The 4,776-nt window shown below is 56.6% G+C and overlaps 2 non-coding genes across 2 annotated transcripts; both read right to left on the bottom strand.

Moving 5' to 3' along the window:
- Nucleotides 1-214: 214 nt before the first annotated feature.
- On the bottom strand, nucleotides 215-369 carry LOC124732632. Its single transcript, XR_007008761.1, has one exon. It is a non-coding gene; the product is annotated as a 5.8S ribosomal RNA (ribosomal RNA).
- Nucleotides 370-720: 351 nt separating this feature from the next.
- Nucleotides 721-2,629, bottom strand: LOC124732633. The gene has a single exon (XR_007008762.1). It is a non-coding gene; the product is annotated as a small subunit ribosomal RNA (ribosomal RNA).
- Nucleotides 2,630-4,776: the final 2,147 nt, after the last annotated feature.

Below are 4,776 nucleotides of genomic sequence, written 5' to 3'. Positions count from 1 at the left end.
GGGTAGTCTCGCCTGCTCTGAGGTCGTTGTACGAGGTGTCGCACGCCACACCGCCAGCCGGCTGTGCACGCTACCGAGAAAGTACCGGTATGCGAACCGCCAGGCGACGGGCGCGCATCGCACGTTTGAGGAGACGCGGCCGGCCCCACAGGCGGCCGCGACACTCCCAGGTCTGCGAAGCGGGGCAAACGCCGCGCGCTTCAGTATACGTAGCCGACCCTCAGCCAGACGTGGCCCGGGAACGGAATCCATGGACCGCAATGTGCGTTCGAAACGTCGATGTTCATGTGTCCTGCAGTTCACATGTCGACGCGCAATTTGCTGCGTTCTTCATCGACCCACGAGCCGAGTGATCCACCGTCCTGGGTGATCTTTTCTCAGTTTCCGCCGTCTCTTTCGAGACGGTCGCATAGGCGGGAGTGAGGCGTGTGGCGGCCCCTGTTCCAGCGTTCTGTGTCCAACGGCCTCACGGCCGACGGGCGTCGTACGGCTCCACACCGGAGCGGACAGGCACTCGGGCGAAAGTCATTCAAAACCGGCGCCAGGCGCCAGGTGCCGCAGGCCAGCCGCTCCAGCGCTTCAGCGCTCGTACCACACAACATTGCCGCTAGTTTTGAGAGGCACGCGTGGTTCCGCACGCGGCGCACGGCTACGGCGAGCCGTACAGGTAGCGTGTTGCGCGACACGACACGCACATCGAAAGACATGCAGTCTAGTCGGTAATGATCCTTCCGCAGGTTCACCTACGGAAACCTTGTTACGACTTTTACTTCCTCTAAATGATCAAGTTTGGTCATCTTTCCGGTAGCATCGGCAACGACAGAGTCAATGCCGCGTACCAGTCCGAAGACCTCACTAAATCATTCAATCGGTAGTAGCGACGGGCGGTGTGTACAAAGGGCAGGGACGTAATCAACGCGAGCTTATGACTCGCGCTTACTGGGAATTCCTCGTTCATGGGGAACAATTGCAAGCCCCAATCCCTAGCACGAAGGAGGTTCAGCGGGTTACCCCGACCTTTCGGCCTAGGAAGACACGCTGATTCCTTCAGTGTAGCGCGCGTGCGGCCCAGAACATCTAAGGGCATCACAGACCTGTTATTGCTCAATCTCGTGCGGCTAGAAGCCGCCTGTCCCTCTAAGAAGAAAAGTAATCGCTGACAGCACGAAGGATGTCACGCGACTAGTTAGCAGGCTAGAGTCTCGTTCGTTATCGGAATTAACCAGACAAATCGCTCCACCAACTAAGAACGGCCATGCACCACCACCCACCGAATCAAGAAAGAGCTATCAATCTGTCAATCCTTCCGGTGTCCGGGCCTGGTGAGGTTTCCCGTGTTGAGTCAAATTAAGCCGCAGGCTCCACTCCTGGTGGTGCCCTTCCGTCAATTCCTTTAAGTTTCAGCTTTGCAACCATACTTCCCCCGGAACCCAAAAGCTTTGGTTTCCCGGAGGCTGCCCGCCGAGTCATCGGAGGAACTGCGGCGGATCGCTGGCTGGCATCGTTTATGGTTAGAACTAGGGCGGTATCTGATCGCCTTCGAACCTCTAACTTTCGTTCTTGATTAATGAAAACATACTTGGCAAATGCTTTCGCTTCTGTTCGTCTTGCGACGATCCAAGAATTTCACCTCTAACGTCGCAATACGAATGCCCCCGCCTGTCCCTATTAATCATTACCTCGGGTTCCGAAAACCAACAAAATAGAACCGAGGTCCTATTCCATTATTCCATGCACACAGTATTCAGGCGGGCTTGCCTGCTTTAAGCACTCTAATTTGTTCAAAGTAAACGTGCCGGCCCACCGAGACACTCAATAAAGAGCACCCTGGTAGGATTTCAACGGGGTCCGCCTCGGGACGCACGAGCACGCACGAGGCGGTCGCACGCCTTCAGCTCGCCCCACCGGCAGGACGTCCCACGATACATGCCAGTTAAACACCGACGGGCGGTGAACCAACAGCGTGGGACACAAATCCAACTACGAGCTTTTTAACCGCAACAACTTTAATATACGCTATTGGAGCTGGAATTACCGCGGCTGCTGGCACCAGACTTGCCCTCCAATAGATACTCGTTAAAGGATTTAAAGTGTACTCATTCCGATTACGGGGCCTCGGATGAGTCCCGTATCGTTATTTTTCGTCACTACCTCCCCGTGCCGGGAGTGGGTAATTTGCGCGCCTGCTGCCTTCCTTGGATGTGGTAGCCGTTTCTCAGGCTCCCTCTCCGGAATCGAACCCTGATTCCCCGTTACCCGTTACAACCATGGTAGGCGCAGAACCTACCATCGACAGTTGATAAGGCAGACATTTGAAAGATGCGTCGCCGGTACGAGGACCGTGCGATCAGCCCAAAGTTATTCAGAGTCACCAAGGCAAACGGACCGGACGAGCCGACCGATTGGTTTTGATCTAATAAAAGCGTCCCTTCCATCTCTGGTCGGGACTCTGTTTGCATGTATTAGCTCTAGAATTACCACAGTTATCCAAGTAACGTGGGTACGATCTAAGGAACCATAACTGATTTAATGAGCCATTCGCGGTTTCACCTTAATGCGGCTTGTACTGAGACATGCATGGCTTAATCTTTGAGACAAGCATATGACTACTGGCAGGATCAACCAGGGAGCTGCGTCAACTAGAGCTGAGCAGCCGGCCGCCCGGGAGTGTGTCCCGGGGGCCCGCGCGAACACGCAAGCGTCCGCTCAATCATTCTGCAAACAGGAGGAGGCTGAGCTCCCCTGCACAATACACCTCGAAACCCTCTCAGGTCCCGGCGGCGCGCAGCGCCGTCCCAAGTACTTGGTCGGGTTCGAGAGAGGCGCAATCGCCCGGAGTTAGGCGAGTAGACGCTTTCGGTGCGACCACCCGTGCTCCCAACTGAGCTTGCCGCTGCCGACAGAGGCCCGGGAGCGTGCTGTCGTGGCATTGCCGGCGGGAGACAACACGCGCCACCTACGGTGACCGGCAGCTCCAACGCCAGCGCCACAGAAGGACAAAAGCCCCACTTGGGTGCCGAAGCGAACTCTCCCAGCACAGCGCACGCGCCAACACATCCGCACAGCTGCGATACAAACCACCAGCGAGAACCGCTGGGGCGACCGAGCAGCAGACGGCGTCGCGGCGCCGAGCGCCGGGCGGCGGCGCATCCTCAACGCACACAGTCCTCAATCGGACCAGCACACTGAAGATGTCCACCGCGCTTCGCACCGGGCCCGCGAGGACCTACTTTGGCCGCACGGCGCCGCGCGCAGGGTGCGCCGGCGCGCAGCTGCGACGCCTGCCGCGTCCGTCGGCCGGCGCGCCTGCCACTGGCCGCCCCCACCAGCCGGCTGTAGCGCGTGCGCCCACGCACCGCGCGGCCAGCACGCCGGGAGGCGCCCCCTCACCGGCCGGGGACGGTCCCACCCAGCCACCGCCGCGTATCGCTTCACACCCAGATGCCGTTCAGTTTCGTCGGCATGGTGGGTATCGCTGGAACAACCGGTTAGTACCTCAACCTATCGTCGCCATCACCGATTCACCCCTAGCGAGAACAACCGCACCACAACAGGTTACCATTTGTTCATTTGCGTAACTTCACCAGAAAACGCAGGCGTCCATCGCCATTTGCAACTTCAACGATTATTGCATGCCTGTGTCAGGTGTCACGCCACACTACGTCTGCCCACATACACGCAACAAAATGTGCACGCCTAGACAATACGTGGAAGGTGGCCCCCGTACGTATGCGATGTCCATTGCTCGAACGACTGTCAACCGGCCTCTGTAGCATGTCGCAGATATGGAACGCGGTGCACCATGCCATCACGGTGTGTGAGGAGAGACGACTAGGTCCGAATACATCAACAGACAGCTCATGCTGATCGCCATCCACGGCGTCCGTTCCTCCCACACGTCTCTATGGCGTACCACACTGCAATCCAGCTCTCATAGGGAGACGACACGTAGCTGCGTGCACAATATTTGCACTGTATGGTCCGCCGTTTTTGGGCGCAGTCGTTGTGCGGTCACACATGTGCCACGATGTATCATTCAGTACATAAGGACGAATGTGCAGTACAGATTGTGGTTCACGCGTACGACATCAGCGGACAGTTGACACAGGCCGCACCACAACGTAGCCTGAGTACGTCGCATGCGAAGGGCATTGAACATGCAAACTTCTCACCAACCAGCTTGCGAAGGCAGGGGGCAAGGTGGGGACGTGGGGAGGGGCGGCATGTACGTCCTGCTGCCATCCACATTACAGTGTACAGCAGGAGCATGTGGAAAGTGAGCAAGACTTGCAAGGTGTTTAACATGAAGCGATACACAGGGGTGCGGGCAGTGCGAGTAGCGAACTATATTGCGAGGGTTGCGGGTGGGCAACACTACAGTAATTGAACGAGTCGTATAACAATTACAGAGCAGGTTTAGGCGACAACGTGGGTTACGTTAAGGCGACAACATGGGTTAGGTTAAGGCACAACATGGGTTAGGTTAAGGCACAACATGGGTTAGGTTAAGGCACAACATGGGTTAGGTTAAGGCACAACATGGGTTAGGTTAAGGCACAACATGGGTTAGGTTAAGGCACAACATGGGTTAGGTTAAGGCACAACATGGGTTAGGTTAAGGCACAACATGGGTTAGGTTAAGGCACAACATGGGTTAGGTTGAGGCACAACATGGGTTAGGTTAAGGCACAACATGGGTTAGGTTGAGGCACAACATGGGTTAGGTTGAGGCACAACATGGGTTAGGTTGAGGCACAACATGGGTTAGGTTGAGGC

Source organism: Schistocerca piceifrons, unplaced genomic scaffold, assembly GCF_021461385.2.
Source record: "Schistocerca piceifrons isolate TAMUIC-IGC-003096 unplaced genomic scaffold, iqSchPice1.1 HiC_scaffold_1355, whole genome shotgun sequence".
Taxonomy (NCBI): domain Eukaryota; kingdom Metazoa; phylum Arthropoda; class Insecta; order Orthoptera; family Acrididae; genus Schistocerca; species Schistocerca piceifrons.
The sequence above is the reverse complement of the archived record's forward strand: the minus strand, read 5'-3'. Positions and strand labels throughout refer to the sequence as shown.